This window comes from Orcinus orca, chromosome 18, assembly GCF_937001465.1.
Source record: "Orcinus orca chromosome 18, mOrcOrc1.1, whole genome shotgun sequence".
Lineage (NCBI taxonomy): Eukaryota > Metazoa > Chordata > Mammalia > Artiodactyla > Delphinidae > Orcinus > Orcinus orca.
The window spans coordinates 58,738,066-58,756,249 of record NC_064576.1 but is presented as its reverse complement, the minus strand read 5'-3'; positions in this window follow the sequence as shown (position 1 = coordinate 58,756,249).

Genomic DNA, 18,184 nt, shown 5'->3' with positions numbered 1-18,184 from the left:
AAATCTTTCCCAGCGTCCCCAATGCTAAAGTATCATCCACTTTTATTTTTTCCTTCTTGCTTCCAGCTTGAATAGCCTCAGGCATGTATGGAAACTCTGCTGCCCTGAGTGCACAAGGGAAGTTAATCCCTCCAAGGAGAAATGGTCCCTAATCTGGGGTGAGGGTGATTTACAGCTCAAGAAATGCATCTCTAGATCAGATCAGGTCATTCTGGCTATAAGACCTTAAAGTGAGGAGAATCTCATTTCTCGAGCCACTTAAATCAGTAGGAAATGCAAAGATCTTTTTTTAAGACTCATTACCAAGCCATGGAGCATCACCAGTTTTTTCCCCTAGCAGTAGATTTTGGTTAGTCATTTTTCTAAAAATGATTCTAGCACTTACTGTGCCTTAAATGGTCTCCAATGAACCTGAAATAGTAACAGAGTCTCCTTAAATACTACTAGGGTATGACTTGGAGCCCAGGAATTACAGAGTTCAATAAATATTAATGAGTTTTAATGTTAATATCAAAAATATTCCTATAGGATATTCAGCTTATCTGCTTTTTATATCATTTTCTACAGGAGAACTTCATCTCCTGTAGAAAATGACACAGCCAACATTCACCTAATACCAATATCTAAAGAGACAAAATATTTATTATAAAAAATGATATAAAAAACTGTTATAACAGTTAAAAATAGTAACTTCTTTCTTAAGTTAAAATCAACTTCTTTGAAATCAAATATATCCATGTAAGGCCATGATACTAAAAGGAAAAAAAAAAAAACCTTGGGGAGGATTTTTAATATTAGACTTGTCAATGTATCTGTGCTTTGCTGAAAATAAACTAAGCAGAGTGCTAAAGACAGCTTTGGCAACAGAATTTAACATAATTACTGAATCTTCAGAATGGAACATTCATAAAAATAAACACTGGACACGTGCCTGGGCCCGTATAGAAACTGGGCCTGGTTTTGTGTAAAATGGCACACTTAACACATCCAACCATTTTTGCTATAGATTAGCAAACCCTAGAAGAGTTATATATGATGGACGTATTTTTTTTAACAATCATAAACTCACTGGACAAAGAAAAAAAGAGAGGCAACAATAACAACAGAATTTTGGAAACTCAAAAGCAAATGGACAAGTGCCAACTCGCTTGGCAGAACTGAAAGAGCAAAATCCTAAACCAGCAATGGGGAAAGCTATGAAATAATCTGGTATACACGGTAGATTCTCGAAAGGCTAAGAACTCTACCCCTCCTAGGGTAGGGCTCCAGAGGGATGCTATGATGAGACAAATTGGTTTAAAGACATATGAGAGGCATTATATTCTGTATATCTCGTACTCACTTCATGCTGCTGGGTTACGGCCCCTCCCCCAGTACAGCAGAACGCTAGAGATTTACTCTCTGAAGAGAGTAAAGCACGGAGTTTCTGGACTGAGGGGGACACACATACAGAAGAAAGTGGGGACACCTCACTGCAAACAGGGGAGTTTAGCAAACTTCACATGATGACTGCTGAGATCTCTCAAGTCAATTCCCTTATTGGCTCCCAGGACAACGGCAGCCCTGTCATTACTCTCCAGGCAAGAGGTTGCATGAATTTTCTCTGGGGAATTAGCTCAGCCTAACAGGAAATATCTAAAGATACCAACTTCCACATCTGGAATTTCCTCAACAGCCAGATCACCCTAAAGCAAAGGACACCAAAGAAAATCCTGCCCAATGCTGTGAGCTTTCAATCACCTTTGCTAGGCCCCACTCTTACATGAAGACAACCAGAGATCCCCAGAGATCTCAGGAGAGCCTCAAGATAGATACAAAAACACACAAACAGAAGAAAGCAACTTAGTAGAAACAGAAAGTATCTGAAAAGAAGCAAATTTCAAAAACATAACCGTCCATATCCTCTAAGAGAAATATTGCATCCATGAAACAAGAATATGATAATTTAATAAGGAACATTAAAAGCAGCAGTTCTCAAACTTTCTGTTCTAAGGATCCCTTTCCCTAATACTCTTAAAAACCTGAGGATCCCAAAAAGGTTTTGTTTATGTAGATCATATCCATCAGTATTTATCATATTAGAAATTGAAACAGATAAATTTAAAATATTTATTGATTCAATATAACAAAACATTATATAATATATAACCAATATAAAAATATAAGTAACGTATTTTTATGAAAAAATCATTATATTTTCCAAAACAAAAAATAATCAGTGACAATAGTGACTTGGCTGTACATTTTTTCAGTTCTCTTTAATGTCTGAGTTAATAAAAGACAGCTGGATTCTCAAATCTGTTTCTGCACTCCACTGGTGGCAGATCATCCAATAGGTACATGATAAGAAGTTCCAGAAAGAGGAAACACAGAAAGGATACCATTATAAAAATGATTAAAGAGAGTTTTTCAGACATAAGTTTCAGATTGAAAAGTCCCATCAAGTGCACAAACAAATGAATAAGTGTAGACTCACCCAAGTCTACATCAGTGTAGACATTTCTGAATCAGAGCTAAAGAGCAATCATACAAGCCTTCTGAGAGAAAAAAAATAGGTCACATCCAAAAGATGAGGAAGCAGAAAAAACTCAAACTTCTCAAATAGCAGTCCTGAAATCTATAAGAAAATAAAACAGTACCTTCAAAATCCTGAAAGATAATTATTTACAACTAAAGTCTCATCAAGTGTAAGGGTAGAACAGAGACATTTATAGAAATGTAAAATTTCAGAAAATTTTTCTTCATAATCCATTCCCAAGAAACTATCAAAAAATGTATTCCAACCAAGTAAGTCCTTAAACCACATGTTAAAAAATAAAGACAAGGGATACAGGACACAGAAGATTCAACACAGAAGACAGGAAAAGGGAATATTGGGAATACTCAGGATGATGATGATGACAAATTCCTAACTAACACCTCTGTTCCCCAGGTGTAGAGAGCAAGCAGTCCAGAATGAAGGGTGCCAAGATCTATAAAAAGATGAACCTGATGAGAATGCCTGTATAGAGAATAGATGTAGACAACTGTTGGAAAGTTCAGGATTAAATTAACATTATACAAATAGAAAATCAAGCAAATAAGTAATCATAGGTAATTATTAACTCCAGGGAAAACAAAAGGCAGTGCATGAAAGGAAGTATGATCATAGCCTCCTAACTGACTCAACTCAAAATAGCATATACATAGTCTTAATAATAAAATCTAACATAAATTATAATCCAGCTATATTGAGACAATAGAGTGGGGGAAGGTAAGTATGCCTGTCAAAATAAAATGGGGGAAAGAAAACTACCTAATTCCTCATCTTTCAAAGTGGGAATTCAATAGAAAATATCAAAAATTGATTTAAAGAAAGAAAGAGTAATACATGCATATTATTTATAGACATGGAGGGAAATTCTGAAACCTAAGCTAAAAATATTTAAAGAGGGCACCTCTGGGGAAGGAGAAAAAAGATGACTTTTCATCTATAACAAATCTTTCGTAGTTAACTCTTTAAATGTACAAATATGATGAGAATACAACTTTTTTTTTAGGTTAAATATATATTCATTTTAATGTACACAAATGAAAGGGGATTATATTATATTTTAGGTATTTGGGTATATTTCAAGGATATGTTAAATTTGCTGGTAGGAAAGTGAAGGTAAAAGTTAAAATTAGAACTTGTAAACTCAGAGTGAAGGCCAAAATGCATGAAATTCCTTAATGCAAACCTGAGCACTTACATTTACTAAAGAATATAAGGTTTTTAAAATGTTGCACAAGTTTCAAAAAGCAAAATAAATCAATTGGGTCAAAAGAAAGCTACCCTACTGTCTCATTCTGGTTAGGTCTTCCCAAACATTTGAACTTTTGAGGAGACTGAACACATTTACCACGAACTGAGGCTAATGTTCTTAAACATTACATCATTGGTGAATTTTAGAACTCCCAGATGAACAGAGATAATGCCACTGGCCCGTGTGAATTGGGAAAATGCAAATCTGCCTGGCGACATACTCTTAGCAAACTGAAAATTTTGATAATTATTTTTTAAGCTAACTTAATCACAGAAGGAATCTTCTCATCACTGCTGTGTACAGGCTTGTTTGTTTAGTATTACTGCTTCAAAGATAGAATATCTATTAAAGCTAAAAGTTAGACTCATGTGTGGTCTTACTAAGGATATAACCAAAGAGAGATTTTCATTGCATCTGATATAAATTGTGGTATAGAATCACCTGTAGGTATTTTGGGTTCCTCTCCAGTACATGGCACATACGAACTTCTCAGTGTATGCGAATGTTAATAATGATGATGATACATTTGAAATCAATTCTGCTAAAGTCACAAGTCAGTCCAGTTGATTCTATGTCCTATACTTTTAGTATTGAGGACATCAAATGGTGACCAGTGTCAGTTTTGACACGGCTGAGGATTTGGGCTGAATTTATCAAATATTTACTAAGTACCATCCTTTTGTTTCAGGTACTGTGTTAGGCTGTGCACAAAATGGGATGTTCACGTGATAAAGCCTCAGGAAGTGCTTGGACTATTTCTCTATATTAGTCATAAGAAACTGTCCTTGTTCTTCCCATTAAATTCCAGTATGCCTTGCCTGTGACGATCATCCAAGTTACCCTGGAACAGAACTGGAGTTGCTCATTGCCTGGGAGAAAATAGTCATCAGATTTCCCAGGGACAGTGGTGGGGTGGGCTTCCTGGACCTTTCCCGAAAGGCATTCCTTTGTCTCATACAGTCATAAGCTCAGCTGCTTTGGGAGAAACCCTCACCTAAGCTATATTAAAATAGCAATGGGAGAATAAAGTACAAGGGGTCAAGCATGTTTGGGGATTCACTACTGCTCTCTATCATTGGGAATGATGGGTCTTCAGCCGCATAGAACCAGCAAAGAGTGACAATGAACAAGGAACAGGAAAAGGCCCATTGGTGATGGTGGGGTGGGGCCTGGGGATCCATGCTGGTGAAAGGTGGGAAGGCAGTAAGGAAAAAAACAGAAAGCACAAAGGTTTGAAATCAAAGACCTAGGTTTAAATATCAGGCCTACCCCTTCCCTGGTGTATTTTTTTTAGCAAATAATTTATCCTTTTTGAGCTTCAGTTCTTGTTTGTAAGATAGAAATGTTAATACCTATTTTGGGGGTCATTTGAAATTTTTTTTTTTTTTTTTTTTTTGCGGTACCCGGGCCTCTCACTGTTGTGGCCCCTCCCGTTGCAGAGCACAGGCTCCGGATGCGCAGGCTCAGCGGCCATGGCTCACGGGCCCAGCCGCTCCACGGCATATGGGATCCTCCCGGACCGGGGCACGAACCTGTGTCCCCTGCATTGGCAGGCGGACTCTCAACCACTGCACCACCAAGGGAAGCCCTGAAAATGTTTAATAATTCATATAAACTCCCAAAGCATTGGACTATATTGCTGCTGTTGTTGTATAATGTAAGTCACAGTGACACCAGGGCAGGTCAATCTCAGTTATGACCCTGAAAGTGGCCTTTACAGCACAGAGACAGTGAATCCAGGAAGCAACATTCAGTATTCTGGTGTCAAGTAGGAGGGGAGGTCATGAGAAGATCAGACTCGTTGGAGGCAGTGTCTCAGCCAGACGTGAAGGTCCAGGGGCAAGTTAGGCACACACTTCTTCCCTACTGCCCTGGTTTTCACAATGACAGAGTGGGACAGACAGAATAACGTCATCCTCAAAGATGGCCACAACCATGTTATGCTACATGGTGAAAGGGACTTGGCGGGTGTGATTAAGTTAAGGATCTTGAAATGGGGAGGGTATCCTGGAAGTTTTCAGGAGTAGGTCCGATGTAATCACAGGTGTCCTTGTAAAAGAGAGGCAGGAGGGTCACTGTCAGAGAAGGAGATGTGACGGTGGAAGCAGGGGTCAGAGGGATGCCCTTGCTGGAGGGGAGCCATAAGCCAAGCGATGTGGGCAGCCACTGGAAGCTGGAAAAGCCAAGGACCGATTCTTTCCTAGAGCCTCCAGAAGGAACACTGCCGATACCTTGATGTTAGCCCACTGAGACTTATTTTCACACTTCTGACCTCCAAAACTGTAAGATAACTGTGTTGGTTTAAGCCACTAAATTTGTGACACATTGTCAGAACAGCAAGAGGTACTAAGACACAGACTTTCCCTGAATACCCCTGGCCTGTCCCCACCCCTTAGTGCTCTCCCTGGAGTTTGAGAGAAGAATCACATGATCAACGCTCCCTACCTCCTGGGGGGCAGCCCTTGCAGGAAGCATATAGCTCTGGCCCCTCTATGCCGTTGCTTCCACAGGCACTGACCCCAAAGCAGGGTGGGTGGGAGGTGTCTGCAGTCTTTCAGCACTGCCTGTGTCTGGATGAGCAAGTCCAGTTCTGGAGTTAGGTACAGGGAACCCACTAGGGCAGCATAGGTAAACTGTGTTTTCCAACCCAGCTTGGGAAACTTTCAGTACAAAGCTACTGTTTTGATCTTCATCTGTCTGCTTTCTCTCTCAAATGATTCAGAACTCAGATGGGGAAAGGGAAAGGATCCAGCTTCAAGCACCAAGACTCTCAAAACCTGTACGTGATGTGGGGTTCAGTTCTCAAGAGGGTCCATCAGGACAGAAATCCATCTGAATCTCAGAATCTCATACTGAGCTGATGTGGAAAACCTAGCTTGCTACCCTTAAGAGTAGGTGAGTGTTGAAACTATATCCAAGGTCTGATGAAGGTAGACACTATAAAAGTTTACCAGGACACAAGAGGACAGAAAGCTATGATAAATACTTTATTAGGATTGGCTGAGGAAGTAGGGCACATCTGAGACTGCAGGTGAGGTTATCGGTGGATGTGGCTTCAGGGCATTAGAGAAGCAAGACGAGAGCTGGCATTCTAGGCACATAGCCCATGAAAAGCCTAGAGAGATAGCCCGACCTGCCAGCCTAAGATGTGTCCACATTCTGTCTCCAGATAAATCCTGCCTTCAAAAGCAGACAAAATACTGCAAGAACGTGTGTTGGCATCTTCAGTCTTCCAAAGAAGGGAAGGCAGCAACCCTCGGATTTCTCAATTTCACCAGCTTGTGTTTCCACGATTCCATCATTAAAATCCTATTTGAGGCCACAAGGAGAACTACTGATGGCAAGTATAAATGTATAAAGCAATTCTATTGGGGCCTAATTATTGCTGAATTTGTTACAGCAAATATGTGAAACTCTGTTCCACTCACTTCCAGATGACTTGTAGATATTCATCATACTCCCCTTAGGCATGAAGCAAACAAAAAGTTCTGTATCTCTTTTATTAATTTTTCAGTCAAAAGAAGGCCATTAAGAAACAGATTGATTGCCATTATCAATCATCTCACAAAATCGGGAAGTCATTCCCCAGCTGTGGATTGATCACTGGCGAGCCTGGTTCAAATGATCTCGGTCATTATCACGGCCAGGAGCAGCCTACGAGAGCCACAGCCCTCACAGCAAGGGTTTCCAGCACAAATGAAATTTCATTACTCAAGGAAGTAGTGACTAAATCTCAGCAGATCATTCCTGCCTCCCTTCTCTTCGTTTGCTTGCCTTTAGCTTTTACAACCTTCCCAAGACTAATGAATTCCCGAGAATTACCCAAGGGAATTGAGGAAAGTTCCTTCTCGAAGAATCTGGAGCTCGCGGGTTACCTGGATGAAATGCAGGGGACAGGAAAAGCACGTGGATAGAGAAGGTGGAGAAAGACTTCTACCTTGGAAACATAGAAGAAATGAGAGGAATGAACTCTTTGTCTCTGTTTATAAAAACGATTTCTCCATTTACAAACCATGTCAGTTTTGAAGAAGTATTTGAATAGTTAGGCCCCATGGCATCTGAGCCAAGTATCACATGTTTATGAATTGACTTGGCACACAAAAGAAAAAGTCACATTACAGAAAGGGTCTGATTATGGACAAATTCCCATTTCGCAGACAGAGAAGAAGCTTGGTATGTGGTAAGTTAAATGGCTGTAAAATTTTCATTGGAATAAGGCAGTCTCAAGGAAGTTATATAGTCAAAGAGATTTTTTACTTCTTTACAAAGGTAAACAGAAAACAAGACCGTGGGAGGATCCTTTCCACCAAGGGTCATGTGAGCACAGGGATCAGATTTGAGAATGTTGATGGTATCGAATTCTATCACAGAAAAGTGTGAGAAACTGAAGATATATTTTATTATCTACAAACAGCAATTTCCTTGTTAAGGTCCTCACCTATCTTAGTACGTTTATTCACTCAACACGTATTCACTGAGCACCTACTATATGCCAGGCACCGAGTGAGGCTTGGAAATAGAAAATTAAAAAACAGAGACTCTGCCATTAAGGAGTTCAGAATCCACAGAAAAGGCAGACATGCAACGAAACTGTAAAACACAGGGAAGAGTATTTGTGATATTTTTGCCTAAAGGCATGCTAGTTACTACTCAAATGGTTGGCCTCATCTGCCAACTGCTAGTTACCAGTCTAGCAAGGAAAGAAATACAGAAATTGAGAATACACCTTTAGAAACTCATAAAAGTTTGAAATGACCGTGACATCCAAGCACATTATCACTTTTCTGGTAATTCATTTATATTGTATGTTACAGAATGTCAGACCATGACGGATAGGAAATTTAAAAAAAAAAAAAATCAGTCCTTAACTGTAGATCTTTTGAGAGACACTGCTTAAGGTTTTAGAGACATTATATTAAAACTACATAAAGTGAAACTATATACACAGATAGGAACACTATAATTCTTTGTCACATGCCCCATTAGTTTAATGGGATTAGATAATTTTTCTTAGACACTGCAAACCACAGAAACTGGCCTAAAGACTTTCTTTTAGCTACTAGCCTGGGAGTGTGCTGGCTATCCAGGATTCTTAGAAAAGTTTTGTTGGCCTGCAGAGTATTTTTTAATTTGATTTTATATTCCACATTTAAAGTTTAGGTAATTTCAGAAAAATCCTGATAATTGCCTTTTCTTAAGGAAATGTGGGAACACAGGCCTATAGCCCACAGGGCTGTGGCTGAGGAAATGCAGCTTCTCATCCTGGTACCTGGGTTCCTCCTTTAAACTGTCTACCTGTTGTTTGTATATATGTGAGTTTAAACAACCTTTCCTTGTCTGCATTTTATTGTTCTGGTTGGAGATGTTGGTACATCCCTGCCACTCTCCCATATATCTTGTCTATAACATTTTGTAACGCAAATAGAAAACTGTCCCCTCTGGTAAATAAAATGTGGATGGGCTTTAAGTTTCAAAAGCAGCATACCACCCTTGGTTCAAGAAATTCTGAGATGATCAGAAAAGGAGAGGTTTTTGCAAATGCCACACATTATAGGCAACTCCCAAAAAGATGGCTGGTAAAAACCCTTACTCTTGCAGTATAATGAAGAAGAGATTTTATGTACCAAAATAAACTCCTGGGGTAATGGAAGATGGCAGAGGAATAGGTGGACGTGGAGTTTCTCTCTCTCCACAGATGCGTCAGGAATACAGCTATAGATGCAACAGTTCTTACAGAACACCGGCTAAAAACTAACAGAAGATCTGGGACACTGTAAAGGACTATAACGATCCCTGCGTAACTGGGTAGGACAGAAAAAAGAAGGGAGTGGGAGGAGGAGAGGAAGCAGGACAGGACCTGCACCCTGGGATGGGGGAGCTGAAGCAGAGGAGAGATTCCCGAATTTGGGGAAACCCCCACTCCACTGGGGAAATCGACTGGGACAGAAGAGAAGCATCTGAGGCTGTCAGGGGAGGGTGACGTGGCCAATCTGTGGCAGATGGGACAGAGCGAGAAATACACAGATGGTCCGAACCACGGCCCTACGTGGCCCAGACTGAGACTTGTGTTCACGGGTGTGCAAGGGGGCTGGGACCTGGTGCGTGGGGATTGGAGAACAGGCCCAGAGCGAGAACGGCTGTTGGCTGTGGGGAGACAGACTGGGGGATGGGAGGGAGGAAATCAGCAGGGAATGCCTACGGAGGAAGACTGGACTGCCATGGAAGCAGGCACTACTGCTGAATCACACGCAGGGGGAGGAGCCACTATTGTAGCCTCTCTCTCCCCACATGCTGGTGCCTCACAACGACAATAAAAGAAGCCCTCTCAGGGCTGGCTCTTGTGTGCCGGCTGCTGAACAATAAAAAAAAAGCCCCCTCAGAGCTGGCCCTCCCGTGCCTTACACCAGGCGCCAGAAAAGGCCCTCACTAGGGCCATATCTCCTGTGCCCGTGGCCACCGCTTCCCTCTGCATTTCGCACCACCGGGGCTCCCACGATCCAAGCAGTCAGACCACCTCTGCGCCTGGTCCTCACAGGGGCAGACCCAAGAGCTCCAAGGCAGCCTCAGGACCAGACTCCTGTGGGTGGACCACACACAGAGGTGGGGATAAAACCAAAGCTGAACCCCAGGGATGGGGTGACTAAGGAAGAAGATCGAAAATCTTTCCATCAGCTGTACAAGCTTCAGATTAAATCCCGTCTATGGAATATCTGAGCAGACAACAAGGGTTCCCACAACTGAAAACGGTCTAGCTCTGGCAGCTATGGACTTTGGGGGCAGCACACGCAGGAACTGGGCTTGATGAGAGTCTGAGGGGTCCCCATAGGGCCCACAGCAGGTTCAGAGACCAGCCCAGAGGCAAAGGAGAGCCTCTTGGGGACGCGGAGGTGGGCTGTGGCTCAGGGCACGTGCAAGGACACTCACAGCAGAGATCCCAGGGAAATTTAGTTATTACTACTAATTTTATTATGTTTTGATTCATTCTGTTGTTGGTTCTAGCTTTTTTTTTTTTTTTTTCGGTTTCTTTTTCTTTCTGTTTGTTTCTTGTTGTTTTAGTTAGTTGTTTTTTTTAATTTAGTCTTTTGGGATCTCTGTTTTATAACATATTTTTATTTTTTAAACGTTTCTATATCTACTTTGCTTTTCTGTTGTGCTGTGCTCTTGTCCCATATTTTTTTCTTATTTTTCTTTAATATATTTTTCTTTTCTTTTTATATTTCCATTTCTGCTTTGCTGTTCTGTTGTCCTGTGTTCTTTCCCTTTTTCTTTATTATTATTTTTAAATCACTTTTTTCGGTTTGTTCTGTTTCCTTGCTTTATTCTTCACTTGGCACACTGGTTTTGTTTTGGTTTTAGGTTATGTGTTTTTGTTAGTTTTAATCCTAATTGTTTGATTTCAATTTTGAGTTCTTCTATTTGTCTGGCTGCTCTCTTGCTTTTCGTTTTATTTTGCTCTGTTTTTGTTTCTTTTATTTGTGTGTGTGCACTTCCCTGTTTCTGTTTGTTTGATTTTGTTTTTCACCATTTCTCTGGGGTTTTGTCTTTTTTTTTTCTTTAATATATTTTCTATTTTATTTTTTATGTTTCTATTTCTATGTGGCTTTTCTGTTCTGTCTTCTTTCCCCTTTCTCTTTTTCTTTTTTTAATGATTTTCATCAGTTTGTTTTGTTTCTTTGCTCCATTCTTCAGTTGGCACTCTGCTTTGGTTTTGTTTTATGGTTTTGTGTTTTTGTCAGTTTTGTTTTTAATTGTTTGATTTCATTCTTGAGTTCTCTTGTTTGTCTGGATATTCTCTTCCTTTTTGATTTATCTGGTTCTGTTTTTGTTTCTTTTGTGTGTGTGCATGTTTCCTTTTTTCTGTTTGTTCGATTTTACTTTTTACCATTTGTCTGGGATTTTGTTAGTCTTTTTTTTTTTTTTAATCCCCTTTATTGCTGGGATAAGGGACTTGCGGGGTCTTGGTCTGCCAACCAGAAGTCAGGTCTGAGGCTCTGGGGTGGGAACACTGAGTCCAGAACATTGGACCACTAGAGAATTGGCGTCCCAGGGAACACTAATCACCAAGAGCTCTCATGGTGGCCTCCATCTGAATCCAAGACCCACCTCCACCCAACTGCCAGCAGCTCCCAGTGCTGGATGCCTCACACCAAACAACAAACGAGACAGGAACACAAACCCACCCATCAGCACACAGACTACCTAAAGTCATACTAAGCTCAGAGACACCCCAAAACACACCACCTGACATGGCCTTGCTCAGCAGAGGGAAAAGACTCAGCCCCACCCACCAGGACGCAGGCACCAGTCCCTCCCATTCGGAAGCCTATGCAAGCCACTGAACAAACCTCACCACCAGGGGCAGAGAATGGAAGCAAGAGGAAATACGACTCTGCAGCCTAGGGAAAGGAGACCTCAAATACTGTACATAAGACATTTATTTACATTTACATTACATTTATTTACATAAGACATTTATTTACATTTACATTACATTACATTTAGGAGAAATATCTTGCAGGCAAAGGAGCAAGCTAAAAACCCACAAGACCAAATAAATAAAGAGGAAATAGGCAAACTACCTGAAAAAGAATTCAGAATAATGATAGTAAAAATGATCCAAAATCTTGGAAATAGGAAAGAGAAAACCCAGAAAACATTTAACAAGGACCTAGAAGAACAAAAGAGCAAACAAACAGTAATGAACAATACAATAACTGAAGTTAAAAACACTCTAGAACGAATCGTAGAATAACTGAGGCAGAAGAACGGATAAGTGAGCTGGAAGACAGATGGTGGAAATAAGTGCTGCAGAGCAGAATAAAGGAAAAACAATGAAAAGAATGGAGGACAGCCTCAGAGACCTCTAAGACAACATTAAGCACACCAACATTCGAATTATAGGGGTCCCAGAAGAAGAAAAAATGAAAGGTCTGAGAACATATTTCAAGAGATTATAGTCAAAAACTTCCCCAACATGGGAAAGGAAATAGTCAATCAAGTCCAGGAAGCACAGAGTGTCCCATACAGGAAAAACCCAAGGAGAAACATGCCGAGACATGTATTAATCAAACTAACAAAAATTAAACACAAAGAAAAAAATATTCAAAGCAGCAAGGTAAAAGCAACAAATGACATACAAGGGAATCTGCATAAGGTTAAGAGTTGATCTTTCAGCAGAAACTCTACAGGCCAGTAGGGAGTGGCAAGATATTTAAAGTGATGAAAGGGAAAAACCTACAACCAAGATTACTCTACCCAGTGAGGATCTCATTCAGATTCAATGGAGAAATCAAAACTTTACAGACACACAAAAGTTAAGAGAATTCAGCACCACCAAACCAGCTTTATAATAAATGATAAAGGAACTTATCTAGGCAGGAAACACAAGAGAAGGAAAAGACTTATGAAAACAAAACCAAAACAATTAAGAAAATGGTAATAGGAACATACATGTCAATAATTACCTTAAATGTAAATGGATTAAATGCCCCAACCAAAAGACACAGACTGGCTGAATAGATACCAAAAAAAGACCCATATATATGCTGTCTACAAGAGACCCACTTCAGACCTAGGGACAAATACATACTGAAAGTTAGGGGATGTAAAAAAAAGTTATTCCATGCAAATGGAAATCAAAAGAAAGCTGGTGGAGCAATTCTTGTATCAGACAAAATAGACTTTAAAATAAAGACTATTACAAGAGACAAGTAAGGACACTACATAATGATCAAGGGATCAATCCAAGAAGATATAACAATTGTAAATATTTATGCACCTGACATAGGAGCACCTCAATACGTAAGGCAAATGCTAATTGCCATAAAAGGGGAAATTGACAGTAACACAATAATAGTGGAGGACTTTAACACCCCACTTACACCACAGGAAAGATCATCCCAACAGAATATTAAAAAGGAAACACAAGCTTTAAATGACACATTAGATGGACTTAACTGATATTTATAGGACATTCCATCTAAAACCAACAGAACACACTTTCTCCTCAAGTGCACACGAAACATTCTCCAGTACAGATCATATTTGGGTCACCAATCAAGCCTCAGTAAATTTAAGAAGACTGAAACCATATCAAGCATCTTTTCTGACCACAACGCTATGAGACTAGATATCAATTACAAGAGAAAAAAAAAACTGTAATAAAAACAAACACATGGAGGCTAAACAATACACTACTAAACAACCAAGAGATCACTGGAAAAATCAAAGAGGAAATCAAAAAAATACCTAGAAACAAATGACAGTGAAAACACAATGACCCAGTACCTATGGGATGCAGCAAAAGGAGTCCAAAGAGGTAAGTTTAGGGCTGCCCTGGTGGCACAGTGGTTGAGAGTGTGCCTGCCGATGCAGGGGACATGGGTTCATGCCCCAGTCTGGGAGGATCCCACATGCTGCGCAGAGGCTGGGCCCATGAGCCATGGCTGCTGGGCCTGCGCTGGGCCTCTGGATCATGTGCTCCACAACGGGAGAGGCCACAGCAGTGAGAGGCCTGCATACCGCAAAACAAAACAACACAAAAAAAGAGGGAAGTTTATAGCAATAAAATCCTACTTCAAGAAACAAGGAAAACCTCAAATAAACAACCTAACTTTACACCTAAAGCAATTAAAAAAGAACAAAAAAAACCTAAAGTTAGCAGAAGGAAAGAAATAATAAAGATCAGATCAGAAATAAATGAAAAAGAAATGAAGGAAACAATAACAAAGATCAATAAAACTAAAAGCTGGTTCATTGAGAAGATAAACAAAATTGATAAACCATTAGCCAGACTCATCAGGAAAAAAAGGGAGAAGACTCAAATCAACAGGATTACAAATGAGAAAGGAGAAGTTACAGCTGACACCGAAGAAATACAAAGGAACATGAAAGACTACTACAAGCAACTATATGCCAATAAAATGGACAACCTGGAAGAAATGGACAAACTCTCAGAAAAGTACAACCTTCCAAGACTGAACTAGGAAGAAACAGAAAATATGAACAGACCAGTCACAAGCACTGAAATTGAAACTGTGATTGAAAATCTTCCAACAGAAGTCCAGGACCAGAGAGCTTCACAGGTGAATTCTCTCAAACATTTCGAGAAGAGCTAACTAACACCTATCCTTCTCAAATGCTTCCAAAATATAGCAGAGGGAGAAACACTCCCAAACTCACTCTATGAGGCCACCATCACCCCGATACCAAAACCATACAAAGATGTCACAAAAAAAGAAAAGTACAGGCCAATATCACTGGTGAACATAGATGCAAAAGTCCTCAACAAAATACTAGCCAACAGAATGCAGCAGCACATTAAAAGGATCATACACCATGATCAAGTGGGGTTTATCCCAGGAATGCAAGGATTCTTCAATATATGCAAATCAATCAATGTGATACACCAGGTGTCCCCAACTCCCAGGCCGCAGACTAGTACTTGTCCGAGGCCAATTAGGAACTGGGCCACTGAGAAGGAGGTGAACAGCAAGTGAAGGAAGCTTAGGCTGCTTCTCCCCATCGCTCACATTACTGCCTGAACCATCCCCCCACCACTGATCTGTAGAAAAACTGTCTTCCACAAAAGCAGTCCCTTGTGCCGAAAACGTTGGGGACCACTGTGATACACCATACTAACAAACTGAATGAAAAAACATATGATAATCTCAATAAATGCAGAAAAATCTTTTGACAAAATTCAAAACCCATTTATGATAAAAACTCTCCAGAAAGTGGGCATAGAGTGTACCTACCTGAACATAATGAAAGCCATATATGACAAACCCACAGCCAACATCATTCTCAATGGTGAAAAACTGAAACATTTCCTCTAACATCAGGAACAAGACAAGGATGTCCACTCTCACCACTATTGTTCAACATAGTTTTGGAAGTCCTAGCCACGGCAATGAGAGAAAAAAAGAAAAGGAATACAAATTGGAAAAGAACAAGTAAAACTGTCACTGTTTGCAGATGACATGATACTATTCATAGAGAATCCTAAAAATGCCACCAGAAAACTACTAGAGTTAATCAGTAAATTTGGTAAAGTAGCAGGATACAAAATTAATGCACAGAAATCTCTTGCATTCCTATACACTAACAATGAAAGATCAGAAAGAGAAATGAAGGAAATAATCCCGTTTACCACTGCAACAAAAAGAATAAAATACCTAGGAATAAACCTACCTAAGGAGGCAAAAGACAGGTATGCAGAAAACTATAATACACTGATGAAAGAAATCAAAGTCAATACAAACAGATGGAAAGATATACCATGTTCTTGGATTGGAAGAATCAACATTGTGAGAATGACTATACTACCCAAAGCCATCTACAGATTCAATGCAGTCCTTATCAAATTACCAATGACATTTTTCACAGATCTAGAACAAAAAATTTTACCATTTGCATGGAAACACAAAAGACCCCTGAATACCAAAACAATCTTGAGAAAGAAAAATGGAGCTGGAGGAATCAGGCTCCCTGACTTCAGACCATACTACAAAGTGACAGTAATCAAGACAGTATGGTACTGGCACAAAAACAGAAATATAGATCAATGGAACAGGACAGAAAGCCCAGAGATAAACCCACACATATATGGTCACCTTATCTTTGACAAAGGAGGCAAGAATATACAGTGGAGAAAAGACAGCCTCTTTAATAAGTGACGCTGGGAAAACTGGACAGCTACATGTAGAAGAATGAAATTAGAACACTCCCTCACACCATACACAGAAATAAACTCAAAATGGATTAAAGACCTAAATATAAGGCCAGCTATTATAAAACTCTTAGAGGAAAACATAGGCAGAACATTCTATGACATAAATCACAGCAAGACCATTTTTGACCCACCTCCTAGAGTAATGGAAATAAAATAAATAAACAAATGGGACCTAATGAAACTTCAAAGCTTTTGCACAGCAAATGAAACCATAAACAAGATGAAAAGAAAACCCTTAGAATAGCAGAAAATATTTGCAAATGAAGCAACTAACGAAGGATTAATCTCCAAAATATATAAACAGCTCATGCAGCTCAATATCAAAAAAACAAACAACCCAATCCAAAATGGGCAGAAGACCTAAATACACATCTCTCCAAAGTAGACACACAGATTGCCAACAAACACATGAAAAGAAGCTCAAAATCACTAGTCACTACAGATACACAAATCAAAACCACAATGAGGTATCACCTCACACTGGTCAGAATGGCCATCATCAAATATCTAGAAACAATAAATGCTGGAGAGGGTGTGGAGAAAAGGGAACACTCTTGCACTGTTGGTGGGAATGGAAATTGATACAGCCACTATGGAGAACAGTATGGAGGTTCCTTAAAAAACTACAAATAGAACTACCATGTGACCCAGCAATCCCACTACTGGGCATATACTCTGAAAAAACCATGATTCAAAAAGAGACATGTACTCCAATGTTCATTGCAGCTCTATTTACAATAGCCAGGACGTGGAACCAACCTAAATGTCCATCGACAGTTAAATGGATAAAGAAAATGTGGCACATATATACGATGGAATATTACTCAGCCATAAAATGAAAGGAAATTGAGTTATTTGTAGTGAAGTGGATGGTCCTAGAGTCTGTCATACAGAGTGAAGTAAGTCAGAAAGAGAAAAACAAATACCGTATGCTAACACACATATACGGAATCTAAAAAACAGTACTGATGAACCTACTGGCACGGCAGGAATAAAGACACAGACACAGAGAATGGACTTGAGGACATGGGGCAGGAAGGGTAAGCTGGGATGAAGTGAGAGAGTAGCATTGACATATATACACTACCAAATGTAAAATAGATAGCTAGTGGGAAGCAGCCGCATAGCACAGGGAGATCAGTTTGATGCTTTGTGATGACCTAGAGGGGTGGGATAGGGAGGGTCGGAGGGAGATGCAAGAGGGAGGGGATATGGGGATACATGTATACATACAGCAGATTCACTTTGTTATAAAGCAGAAGCTAACATAACATTGTAAAGCAATTATACTCCAATAAAGATATATAATTTAAAAAAATGAACTCCTAAGAGAAGAACTTGAGAAACCTTATCTTTTTCCCATAGCACTTCTTTTTGTTGTTGTTGTTGTTATTGTGCTTGTTTTTTCAATTTAATTTTTATTTTATATTGGGGTATAGTTGAATCCCACAGCACTTCTTCATTTTATAAGGATTTATTCACTCAACAAATAGGTATACAGTACTTTCGATGCAGGAAGTACATCCTGTATATTGTGGATTCAGTTGTGAACAAAATTAAATCCCTACCCTATGGAGCTTACATTCCAATGGAGAGAGAGAGAGAATTAACACCTAAAAATGTGTAAAGAATAACGTAATTTCAGATAATAATTGTAACGAAGAAA